Below are 14,011 nucleotides of genomic sequence, written 5' to 3' on the forward strand. Positions count from 1 at the left end.
ATATTAATTCTGACTGTCCATTAGGTAATCCTTTTGCTTCATCTGAAAGTGCTAATTTTATTTTTCATGGTGACAGGCCAAAGTTCAACCCCTATTCAAACACATACAACCCTAGGTGGAGGAGTCATCCAAATTTTTCATGGAACAACCAACAAAAAGCACCCATGGGTTTCCAACAATAGCCACCCCCACAAGATAAGAAGGGTAATTTAGAAGAATTGATTTCTAAGTTCATTAATGTTGTTGAAACAAAATTTCAAGAACATGAAAAAAGATCCTTAAGTCAAGAAGTATCAATTAAGAACTTAGAAATTCAAGTGGGGCAGATTGTGAATATGTTGTTAGAAAGAAAAGAGTGACGATTGCCTAACAACACAAAGAAAAATTCAAGGGAGCAAGTAAATGCCATTGCTTTAAGAAGTGGAAAAAACAATTGGCGAGACCCAGAATGATGACCACAAAGATGAAGAAGCCGATCCACAAAAAGAGGCCAAAGGGAGTACACCTAAACTGAATTTAGATGCTATTAAACTTCCTCTCCCCTACCCCAAAAGAGTTTTGAAAGCTAATTTGAATAAACAATTTGAGAAATTTTTGGAAGTGTTTAAAAAGATACATATTAACATCCCTCTTCTTGATGTATTGTCACAAATGCCGAAATATGCCAAATTCTTGAAGCAGGTGATGTCAAACAAAAGGAAATGGGAAGACTGTGAGATGGTGAAGTTAAATGAAGAGTGCTCAACCATTCTTCAAAATAAATTGCCCACAAAGCTTAAGGATCCAGGGAGTTTTTCTATACCTTGCACCATAGGGAATATCGAATTTGAAAAAGCTTTATGTGATTTGGGTGCTAGTATAAATTTAATGCCCTACTCTATTTTTGAAAAACTCGGATTGTATGAATTAACATCTATAACTATTACCTGCAATTAGCTGATCGTAGCATTAAATACCCTAGGGGAATAGTGGAAGATGTTTTAGACAAAGTAGGTAATTTCACCATTCCTGCTTATTTCATTGTGTTGGATATGGAGGAGGATAGGACAATGCCATTGATTCTAGGGAGACCCTTTCTTGCCACTGGTAATGCTTTAATTGATATACAAAAGGGTCTACTTACTCTTAGAATCAATGGTGAAGAAGTGGTGTTTAACATATTTCAAACCATGAAGTATCCCAACACAAGTGAACATGAAATATATGCAATTGATTGTATAGATGTTTGGGCGGCTGAGATTAACTCACCAAAGTTAGATGATTCCTTTGAAAGTTGCAACCTTAATTCATTTAAAAATATGCAGGTCATGGAGGAAGAAGCTAAGGAGGTAGTGAACTATTTGGAGGCTGGCCAGGAAGGATGTTAGACAAGACAAGGAAAATTTCTGCCACTAGAAGGGCCGAACTCTGCCAAACAATTGCTACCCTCCATCAAAGCACCTCCAACTTTGAAACTTAAACATTTACCTTCTCGTTTGAAATATATATTTTTGGGAGAAAGTTCCACCTTACCTGTAATTATCTCTTCTGAATTGACAGGTCTCTGAGAGGAAAAGCTTGTGAGAGTGCTCAAGCAACATATATCGGCCATAGAATGGAGCATCGCCAACATAAAAGGGATTAACCCTTTGGTATGCACGCACAAAATTCTGATGGAAAAAGGCTGCAATCCCAAGTCACAACCACAAAGAGGCTGAACCCTAAAATGTAACAGGTAGTGAAGACAGAAATTCTGAAATGGCTTGAAGCATGTATTATCTACCCGATTTTTTATTCATCATGGGTAAGTCCTGTTCAAATCGTACCAAAGAAAGGGGGGACTACTGTAATTCTAAATGAAAATAATGAATCGACTCTCACAAGAACAATAACTGGCTAGAGGGTGTGCATAGACTATCGAAAATTGAATGAGGCCATTAGGAAAGATCACTTTACTTTGCCATTTATTGATCAAATGATAGAGAGACTTGTAAGGCACGAACATTATTGCTTCCTAGATGGTTACTCTGGGTATCTTCAAATACCCATTGCACTTGAAGATCAGGAGAAAACTACTTTTACTTGCCCATATGGAACCTTTGCATTTAGGAGAATGCCATTTGGACTATGCAATGCACCTGCCACTTTCCAGCATTGTATGATGTGGTTGTTTGGAGATTTCATCGATGACTTCATGGAAGTCTTCATAGACGACTTCTCCATTTATGGATCATCATTCGATGAATGCTTGCAAAATTAGAAAATGTACTTCAAAGGTGTAAGGAATCTAACCTTGTTTTGAATTGGGAAAATGTCATTTCATGGTTAGGGAAGGAATAGTTCTAGGACACAAAGTGTCCTCTAGGGGCATCGAAGTGGATAAAGCCAAGGTAGAACTAATTGAAAAGCTCCCTCTAGCTCAATCATTAAAGGATGTTGGGGGTTTTCTTGGGCATGCAGGATTTTATAGGCAATTCATTAAAGATTTTTCTAAAATAGCAAGACCCTTGACAAATCCGCTAGTTGTTACACAGTCTTGTATGCCCTTAGCTTCAATCTGATTTGATGTACTTTTGTTATTTAGAGGAAATAAATTAAAGTGCATGTTTGATTCAAGTTGTTTGTTTAATTCTGTGTAAGACCCTAAAACTGGACACTTATAGAAACTTGTGTTAGTTTTAAATGTTCACAGCCATTGGATAGGTCTGGGGAGATTTATCCTGCCAAGGCTGATACTGATGTGCCACCAAGTGTTGGGATGGCTTGTTTCGGCCATCAGGGTAAGACCCAAGGCACATGCAGTATGGGATTGCTTGAACCCTTGAACCAGACCAAATTTTCAGTGTTGCCCTAGACCTTGGAGACAGATGAGCAAAACTGGAAAGTTACACCTGACCCCTAGATTCGATTATGACACATCACTAGGTGTCGGATCGGGCTGTCTTTGATGTGTCACTCAGTGAGATCCTTAGTGGGGGTCAAAACCTAGACATGTTGGGGTGGTCTGAGAATTCATCTGAGTGAGTGGTCATAGTGACAGGATCAGCCCCTTTGTCGGACAATGGTAATGATCGGGAATGCACTCTCTCTGATGGAAACCAAATTGCCGGTAGTTGATTTCAATCGTTGGAATTTTGTTTTGCAAAATAAGATATACATATATGTATATGTACGGTTTCAAAAGATTTGCAAAATGTTTTAATTCCCGGGATCCATGTGAGTAGAGAATGCGGCATTGTTCCTTGCAGCCGAGGGAGAGGTCTTCTCTTGTCAGGCAGTGCTTGATCATCAAGGGCAGAGAGGTTAAGTGTAAGACCATTTAGGATAATACCTGATGGGCTAATCTTGCACTTGCCCATAGTCCCTGGGTTTTTATAAGATGGCTTGGCCCAGGGACCACTTAATGTAAGTGTTGGGCCCATAGGGTCCATGTGATGGGCTCAAGGGGGTCACTGAGTTTTTCAGTGAATTTGGCTGGGCCTTGTAATAAAGGCTGGGCCGAACCAATGTGGCTGGTGTGTAGATCAATGCTTGGATCCCACGCCATACAAAGAAGCCCAACTGGGCAACTGGTTGGAAACTAGTTAAACACTGAACACTTAATGGGCCAAAAGCCCATTTCGAACTAGGATGATATGATCACCAGTTCATAGGGAGAATCTGAGATTAGTGTTAGTAAAAGGATTGGGTCTTTGACCTTATCCACTCTAAGAGACCAAATTCAAATTAGATTTGAATCTGGTAACCTCCTGATAAGATCAGGAGTTAACTAACTTAATTTGCATATATGATTAAGATTAACCTCTATCCAAATACTGATATGGATTGGGATAACTTCCAAAATATTGGGAGGTTTCTTAATCAAGAAGAAAGAGGAGAAAACCCTATCAGAAATATCAGATTTCGAACTAGGGGTTTTGAGTAAGCAAGAAACACATCCTGCAATCTGAGATTTGATCTCTCACAAACTCCAGAGAGAAGAGACAATTCTGCCCTCTTTGTCCTTGGACTTCTCCTCCTTCAACCGCCGCCACTACCTGTTGGAAAATTGGATCTTTGCAGCAACAGGAAGTCAAGAAAATAGTTCTTGACAATAGTCTTGCAAGAAAGACACTAGGATTCAGTGTTAAAGGTTTCCAGAGGGTTCTTGTGAAGAATCCAGTGTGTAGGACACACCCTGCTGGTTCCGTTCCATCCACAGCTGTGTCATCTTCAGTAGGAGCGGATATTGGTCACTTCTTTGGGCGTGAATACCAACTTTGGGAGATATTATTTCTCCGGATCAGGTATAATCCTTCTGGTTTCCTTTTGGTTCAGATCTGGTTTGTTTATGGTTCAAATAGGATCCTTGAATAATGTATTCTAAATTTAAGGAATATGATTCCCAGTTGGAAGAAAGTAGGAAGTTTTTTTTGAAATTCGCCCCCATTCCGCACCTTTCTTGGCGACCATTAGATGGATCCTACCATTCTTTCAGTGGTATCAGAGCCACATGTTCGAATTTTGAACCAAAAGAAAATCAGATCTGACCCTGTGCAGATGAACAGAAAATGTTTTGCCAAGATCTACGTAGATTGCTTTCCTTTTTTTTCAAGAAATGGTTTCTTGTTAAAGGCGTTTGATCTGAAATTAATTTTGTTAAATCCAAAAATTTATTTAGAATTGTTCTTTATTTATTTTTTATTTAATGGACTGTTCAAACCTGGAGATCGTAGGGCAGTTTTGGCGCAGATAGTCTGCGCACCCTTTTTTCTTCCTTTTATTATTATTCGGTCTGTAAATATTTTTTTTTCTAGACTAAATGTATAGGATTTGATCAAGTAGGATTTCTATTTTTTATTTATTTTCTTGATTAAAGAAGAAGGAAGAAGATGGCGGCGCTGGAGATTTTTAGATGGAGAAATCGCATACTGCGATTTACAGTTTATGAAACTGTAACTTTTGTGATTAACCTCTGTTTTGCAGGTGGTACGAACAGTCCATATTTTTTATTTGTGATTGTCTAAAATAAAAAATTATTAATTTCAGATCTCTCTTGAATTAATTCTTGAATTGAAAATCAGTTTTGGACATTTTCGGACTAGATTGGACCAAAATTGTTTGGACCAAATCTGAGATTCGAAGGGGGCTATTTTTCAGTCAATATTTCTCACACTGATTAATCCAAATCTGATGTTCAATTACAGGGATTAATTCAGCCCACCTGTAAAGCCCAGTTTTAAAGGGATAAAACTGCAAAAGCCCATTGTTGTGAGAAAAGCTGTATGGGCCGAACTGCTAACTGCAATTCAGCCCATACACCTAGTAAACATTAATTGTTAATGCTTTAAGTTTTAAATGGGCCATTCGATGGGCTTTACAGCAGTTAATTGATTGGATCAATTCTTCCTTTACATGTGATGTTTGGATGTATGATGTGTTGCGACCATGGGCCATAAGCACTTGGCCCATGTTAACTCGTTAGTGGCTCTTGCGCACACCATGGCTGAATGCACATCATTGCCATGGTGTCCCTTAAGGTTATTGGATGACCCCTCTCCTCTTGGTGGCCCCATAACCCTGAAAAGGGATGCATACGGAACCCCTAGCCGATTGAGGCCCACCAGAAATCTGGCTTTATGAAAGTCAGGGGGAGCCACTTTGGTTTGACGTAAATTATAACTAGGGCGTAATTTTGTTCCCTCCAAGTAAATATGAGTGTGTGTGATAGGGAGATCTATTTGATGGACTCTCTAAAGGCCTTCCGTCATTAGCACAATGATGGGTCCATCAGTAATGAGGAAATGCACCATAAAATTGGGCTCTCCATTTGTTGTTGGATCTGTTAGAGTATTTCATTAGATGATAGGGGCGTCATAGACCGATGTGGGAGGGGCTTCACTAGAAAATGGGAACTCTCTCATGGTACCTTGGCGTAACCTGAATATGATGGGTGTGCACTCACTGGACAGAAAGGTTTACCTGAAAACGGCTCTGAACCTTGTCTGACAGAGGCCAAAGGGAAACTCATTTGATGAGTGGATATGATCCGTCACAGAAAAGTGGTGGGGTTATGCAGCTGAAACAGTTGGTTTCACGCACCCTATGTGATTTTCCACATTTCCAGAGACATTCCGTTATCTTCGTCACTAAGAAGGGAGGGAAAATCTCAGAGATGAACAAATGGAAATGGAACATAGATTAAAAGCCATATCTATGTAGGTAACATGAATCAAACTAAGGTTGTGGACTAACATTTTTGTTGTTTTATCAGAAAATGGCAAACGGTCAATTTGCAAAGCTTCTAGATGATAACAAGCTTAAGGGCCCAAACTATGCCAACTGGTACAGAAATCTTATGTTGGTCCTAACTTCTGAAAAGTTAGATAAGGTGGTGAAAAATCCTGCCCCAGAACGTCCGGGTGATAGGGCTTCTGAGGCCCGTAGGAGGGACTACCAAGATTGGGAGGATAAGAACTCCCTAGCCCGCTGCTTTGTCATTGCCTCATTAGACAACTCAATACAGAGGCAGTTCAATCAGATCGAACTAGCCAAGGACATATTGGACAGTCTAAGAACAATGTATGAAGAGCAGAACCGTTCTACTCGACAGAATGTCCTGAAATTGTTCATGACCGCGCAGATGTCCAAGGGGCAGAAAGTTCATGACCATTGTCTTCGGATGATGGGATACATTAATGAACTTGAAGCCCTTATATCCGGGCTAGATCTTGGCACGCAAGTGGATGCCATCCTGAATTCTTTGCCCTCTTCCTTCAATGCGTTCACTATGAACTACAACATGAATAAGATGAATGTCAGCGTCCAGGAACTCAGCAATATGTTGCAGAGGGCCGAGGATCTTTTAAATAAGGATGAGCATGTGGTTATGCTTGCTGAAGCTAACAGATCGGGCAAGAAAAAGAGAAAGGCAAAGAAGCCCCAGAAGAAAGCTGCCAAACCCAAGAAGCAGAAGAAGAACAAGGCATCGGATGTCTGTCACTTCTACAAACTGACCGGCCACTAGAAGAGGAACTGTCCTGCCTACCTAGAATCTAAGAAAGGTAATATCGAAACTTGTGTCATAGAAACTAATATGTTAATTACTTCTGTGTCCTGGTGTGTTGACTCTGGGGCTTCAACTCATGCGTGTAACTCATTGCAGGGGTTCAAAGTTAGCAGAAGATTGAGTGATGGCAAGGTGACACTATTCTTGGGAACGACTGCAAGTGTTGCAACTGCGGTGATAGGAACCATAGAATTAGTTTTTAGAGAATGAGTCCTTGTACATAAAGATTGTCTTTATGTACAGAACTTGAGAAGAAATTTAATTTTTGTTTCTAAACTGTGTGCTGATGAATATACTGTTTATTTTAGTAATATGACTACTGTTAAACGGAATAACAAATTCATCGCATGCGAGGAACTGGAGAATGGTCTCTATGTTCTACATCCTTCTCTAGAAACTAACCTAACCGAAACTACGTCGGTCAAAAATCCCAAGAAAAGAAATCGTGATACAGTTAATCCCACATGCATCTGGCATTACCGACTTGGCCATATCGGTATTGACTGAATCACAAGACTGGTAAAGGATGGTCCTTTGGATTTTCTAACCGTAGAAAATCTTCCCACTTGTGAGCCTTGCCTTCAAGGTAAGATGACTAAGCGGCCATTTGACGGTAAGCCTGAAAGATCTAGAGGCACACTTGACCTAATACATACTGATGTATGTGGTCCCCTGAGTGTTAGGACACGGAATCAACACGTGTACTTCATCACCTTTACTGATGATTTTTCACGATATGGTTACGTGTACCTAATGAGACACAAATCTGAATCCTTTGAAAAGTTCAGAGAGTTTAGACAGAAAGTCGAGAAACAGTTAGGGAGAAAAGTTAAGGCCCTTCGATCGGATCGAGGTGGCGAGTATCTCTCTGACAAATTCAGGGACTACTTAAAGGACAATGGGATAGTGTCACAACTAGCTCCTCCTGCTACACCACAACTCAACGGTGTTTCAGAGAGGAGGAATAGAACCTTGTTAGACATGGTTTGGTCACTTCTCATACGCTCAGAATTACCCACATCCTTTTGGGGATATGCATTAGAGACTGCTATCTACGTGCTGAATCGGGTTCCAACCAAATCAGTTTCGAAAACTCCATATGAACTATGGACTGGAAGGAAGCCAAGTGTAAGACACTTGAAAATTTGGGGTTGTTCTGCACACGTTAGAATAACAAGTGCAGACAAGTTGGAATCCAAAACCAGTCGTTGCCTATTTATAGGCTACCCAAATGATTCAGTGGGTTATCTATTCTACGACCCAAGTGGGCAGAAAGTGTTCTACAGTCGAAATGCCCAATTCTTAGAATCTGAATACATCATGGACACTCACCGTCAGGAAATAGTTCTTGATGAGGAGTGCTCATGAGTAGTGGGAGATGTCCCACAAGTTCCAGGTAGTGACCAACCTAGAAGGTCCACCTGGGTATCCAGACCACCAGTCTGATATGGTTATGACCAGGATACCTACCTGGTGGAAGCCTTGACTAGTGAAGAGGATCCTGTGACTTACACGGAAGCTATGTTAGACATAGATTCCCAGAAGTGGGTGGAGGCCATGAGAGCTGAGATAGACTCAATGGAGACCAATGGAGTCTGGACTCTAGTGGATCCGCCCTCCGGGGTAAAAGCAATTGGTTGCAAATGGATCTACAAGAGGAAGAAGGGCCTCGATGGCAGGATTGAGACCTACAAAGCTCGCTTGGTGGTGAAAGGGTATACTTAGAAAGAAGGCATCAATTTTGAGAAAACCTTTTCGCCCGTGGCAATGCTTAAATCCATTAGGATCCTGCTAGTTGTAGCAGCATACCATAACTACGAGATTTGGCAAATGGATGTCAAAACCGCATTCCTGAATAGAGATCTTAGTGAAAATATCTACATGCAGTAGCCGCAAGGCTTTATTGCTGCTCGTCAGGAACACATGGTATGTAAACTCAACAGATCCATATATGGACTTAAGCAGGCTTCTAGGAGTTGGAACATCCGTTTTGATTTAGCCGTCAAAACGTTTGACTTTGAGCAGAATCCGGATGAGCCCTGTGTTTACAGGAAGTCCAGTGGGGATAAGAATACTTTTTTAGTATTGTACATGGACGATATCTTACTCATTGGGAATGATGTAGGAATGTTGACTTCAGTGGGTCTTCAAATCTATAGAGATAGATCGAAGCGGATAATTGGATTATCCCATGCTGCTTACATTGACAAAATTGTCAAAAGGTACAGCATGGAAAATTCCAAGAAAGGAAATGTTCCTTTCAGACATGGAGTAACTCTTTCCAAGAATATGTCTCCCAAGACTTCTGAGGAGATTGAGGGCATGAGAGACGTTCCCTATGCCTCAGCCGTAGGGAGCATCATGTATGCCACGCTGTGCACTCGCCCGGACATAGCTCAGGCGGTGAGTGTGTTAAGCAGATTCCAGGCTAACCCAGGGCAGGAGCATTGGACTACTGTGAAGAACATACGTAAATACCTTCGAAGGACAAAAGAGTTTTGTCTGGTATTCGATGGTAGTTCACTACAAGTTCTGGGGTATATCGATGCCGATTTCCAGTCGGATCCAGATGATAGAAAGTCTACATCTGGGTATGTTTTCATGATAGGATCGTGTGCTGTAAAGCAGCAAACAGGGGTCCATTGCAGACTCCACAATCGAGGCCAAGTACATTGCCGCAAGTGAAGCTGGCAAAGAAGCCGTGTAGATGAAGAAATTCATACACGAATTGGGAGTGATTCCGTCCAGCACATCACTCATCCCATTGTTGTGTGACAACAATGGAGCGATCGCCCAGGCTAAAGAGCCTCAGGCCCACTCGAAATCAAAGCACATCGAGAGGAAGTACCATGTACTGCGGGAGATCGTTGGTAGAGGGGACATCCTAATTCAGAAGGTAGCATCAGTGGATAATGTGGCAGACCCATTGACTAAGCCACTGACACAGAAGGTGTTTGAGAAACACCTGGAAAGTATGGGACTCCGGCTTGTACCAGATTGGACCTAAGTGCAAGTGGGAGCTATTAGCCAGTCTTGTATGCCCTTAGCATCAATCGGATTTGATGTACTTTTGTTATTTAGTGGAAATAAATTAAAATGCATGTTTGATTCATGTTGTTTGGTATAATTCTGTGTAAGACCCTAAAACTGGACACTTATAGAAACTTGTGTTAGTTTAAATGTTCACAGCCATTGGATAGGTCTGGGGAGATTTATCCTACAAAGGCTGATACTGATGTGCCACCAAGTGTTGGGATGGCTTGTTTCGGCCATCAGGGTAAGACCCAAGGCACAGGCAGTATGGGATTGCTTGAACCCTTGAACCGGACCAGATTTCCAGTGTTGCCTTAGACCTTGGAGACAAATGGGCAAAACTAGAAAGTTACACCTGACCCCTAGACTCGATTATGACACATCACTAGGTGTCGGATCGGGCTGTCTTTGATGTGTCAATCAGTGAGATCCTTAGTGGGGGTCAAAACCTGGACATGTTGGGGCAGTCTGAGAATTCATCTGAGTGAGTGGTCATAGTGACAGGATCAGCCCCTTTGTCGAACAATGGTAATGATCGGGAATGCACTCTCTCTGATGGAAACCAAACTGCCGGCAGTTGATTTCAATCGTTGGAATTTTGTTTTGCAAAATAAGATATACATATATGTATATGTACGGTTTCAAAAGATTTGCAAAAGGTTTTAATTCCCGGGATTCATGTGAGTAGAGAATGCGGCACTGTTCCTTGCAGCCGAGGGAGAGGTCTTCTCTTGTCGGGCAGTGCTTGATCATTAAGGGCTGAGAGGTTAAGTGTAAGACCATTTAGGATAATACCTGATGGGCTAATCTTGCACCTGCCCATAGTCCCTGGGTTTTTATAAGATGGCTTGGCCCAGGGACCACTTAATGTAAGTGTTGGGCCCATAGGGTCCATGTGATGGGCTCAAGGGGGTCACTAAGTCTTTCAGTGAATTCGGCTGGGCCTTGTAATAAAGGTTGGGCCAAACCCATTTGGCTGGTGTGTAGAACAATGCTTGGGTCCCACGCCATACAAAGAAGCCAAACTGGGCAGCAGGTTGGAAACTAGTTAAACACTGAACACTTAAAGGCCAAAAGCCCATTTCGAACTGGGCTGATATGATCACCAGTTCATAGGGCAAATCTAAGATTAGTGTTAGTAAAAGGATTGGGTCTTTGACCTTATCCACTCTAAGAGATCAAATTCAAATTAGATTTGAATCTGGTAACCTCCTGATAAGATCAGGAGTTAACTAACTTAATCTGCAGATAGGATTAAGATTAACCTCTATCCAAATACTGATTTGGATTGGGATAACTCCCAAAATACTGGGAGGTTTCTTAATCAAGAAGAAAGAGGAGAAAACCCTAGCAGAAATATTAGATTTCGAAGTAGGGGTTTTGAGTAAGCAAGAAACACATCCTGCAATATGAGGTTTGATCTCTCACAAACTCCAGAGAGAAGACACAATTCTGCCATCTTCGTCCCTGGACTTCTCCTCCTTCTGCCACCGCCACTACCTGTTGGAAGATTGGGTCTTCGCAGCAACAGGAAGTCAAGAAAATAGTTCTTGACAATAGTCTTGCAAAAAGACAATAGGATTCGGTGTTCAAAGTTTCCAGAGGGTTCTTGTGAAGAATCTAGTGTGTAGGACGCACCCTGCTGGTTCCATTCCATCCACAGCTGTGTCATCTTCAGTTGGAATGGATATTGGTCACTTCTTTGGGCGTGAACACTAACTTTGGGAGATATTATTTCTCCGGATCAGGTATTATCCTTCCTATTTCCTTTTGGTTCAGATCTAGTTTGTTTATGGTTCAAGTAAGATCATTGAATAATGTATTCTAAATTTAGGGTATATGATTCCGAGTTGGAAGAAAGTAGGAAATTTTTTTTGAAATTCGCCCCCATTCCGCACCTTTCTTGGTGTCCATTAGATGGATCCTACCATTCTTTCACTAGTTAAAGATGTACTTTTTGAATTCGATGATGATTGTTTGCATGCATTCAACACTCTTAAGGAGAAATTGATTCTAGTTCCTATTGTATCAGCCCCAGTATGGGAACAACCCTTCGAGATCATGTGTGATGCAAGTAATGATACCTTGGGCGCAGTTTTAAGGCAAAGAAAAGATAAGAAATTTCATACAAATTACTATGCAAGTAGGACCATGAATGAAGCACAAAAAAACTATTCCACTACCGAAAATAAATTACTTGCAGTAGTATTTGTTATTGAAAAGTTCAGATCTTATTTTCTCTTATCTAAAATCAACGTATTCACCGACCATGCTACCTTGAGATATCTACTTACTAAAAAAGATGCAAAACCTAGGCTGCAACGATGGATCTTGCTGTTGCAAGAATTTGATCTAGAAATTAAGGACAAGAAGGGTAGTGAAAATACAGTAGCTGATCATCTATCAAGGCTGGATGAAAATTATTTTGAAAATATTAATAATTCAGCATTGCATGATGAATTCCTAGATGAGCATTTGTATGCGATTAGCAAAAACAATGAACCTCGGTTTGCTGATTTGGCTAATTTCTCGGCATGAAAGGTGGTGCCACTTCACTTGACATATCAGCAGAGAAAGAAATTTTTCTCTGATGTGAAGCATTATTTATGGAATGAACCTTACCTGTACAAAATCTACAGGGATGGAATGATAAGGAGATGTATCCCTGAGGAAGAAGTGTGTAGTGTTATAAATTTCTGCCATGACAAAGCAGGAGGTCACCATGGCGCATCAAGAATAGCATCCAAAATTCTCCAAAGTGGTTTTTATTGGCCTTCACTCTTCAAGGATGTCTACGCATACGTAAGTGCTTGCGATCATTATCAAAGGACAGGTAACATCTCCCGATGAAACGAGATGCCCTTGAACAATATTCTAGTTTGCAAAATATTTGATGTGTGGGCATCGATTTCATGGAGCCCTTTCCAAAGTCTGTTAATAATTCATACATACTTGTGGCTATGGATTATGTGACCAAATGGGTGGAAGCATGTGCATATCCCACTAATGATGCTCGATATGTCATTAAATTTATAAAAAAATTCATATTCACTCGTTTTGGAACACCTCAAGCTATCATAAGTGATGGAGGGAAGCATTTCTATAACGAACAATTCGAACAATTGTTAAACAAGTATGGTGTTACGCATAGAATTGCAACCCCCTACCACCCCCAGACTAGCGACCAAGTAGAAGTCTCTAATAGAGAACTAAAATAGATTTTGGAAAAGATGGCTACCACATCTAGGAGAGATTGGTCCTTGAAACTAGACGATGCACTTTGGGCTTACCGTACTACATTCAAAACCCCAATTGGTATGTCCCCTTATCAATTAGTCTGCAGCAAGGCGTGCCATCTACCCGTTGAGTTGGAACATAAAGCTTACTGGGCTACCAAAATTTTGAATTTTGATTTAAGTAATGCAGGTGATAAAAGAAAGTTTCAAATCAACGAAATAGAGGAATGGAGGAATCAAACATATGAGAATGCCCAGACTTACAAAGAAAAAACCAAAGCATGGCATGACTCCCGTATTGCAAGGAAGGAATTTAAGGAAGGAGACAAAGTTCTGCTCTTTAACTCTCGTCTCAAGCTATTTCTTGGGAAGTTGAAAACCAGGTGGAGTGGACCCTTTGTAGTGGCTAAGGTATTCCCTCATGGATAGATTGAACTGCGTAATGGTAAGGGAAACACATTCAAGGTAAATGGGCAACGCCTAAAGCATTATATTCAAAGAGAGCAACCCATCCACCATGGGCCCATTCTCTCCTTGAAACAATCATAAAAGAAAGGAGAAAGTCAAGCTCACGACTTAAAATAAGCACTTGTGAGAGGTAACCCATTTAGTTTAGTTTTTTTTAGTTATTTTTTTTGTTTCTTGCTACTTAGGATTTTGTTTTTCTCTTAGGAACTTAATCGTGTGTAGCAACTGATTTCACATCTGAAGGACC

This window comes from Nelumbo lutea, chromosome 6, assembly GCF_056320005.1.
Source record: "Nelumbo lutea isolate HS-2025 chromosome 6, American lotus-T2T, whole genome shotgun sequence".
NCBI lineage: Eukaryota > Viridiplantae > Streptophyta > Magnoliopsida > Proteales > Nelumbonaceae > Nelumbo > Nelumbo lutea.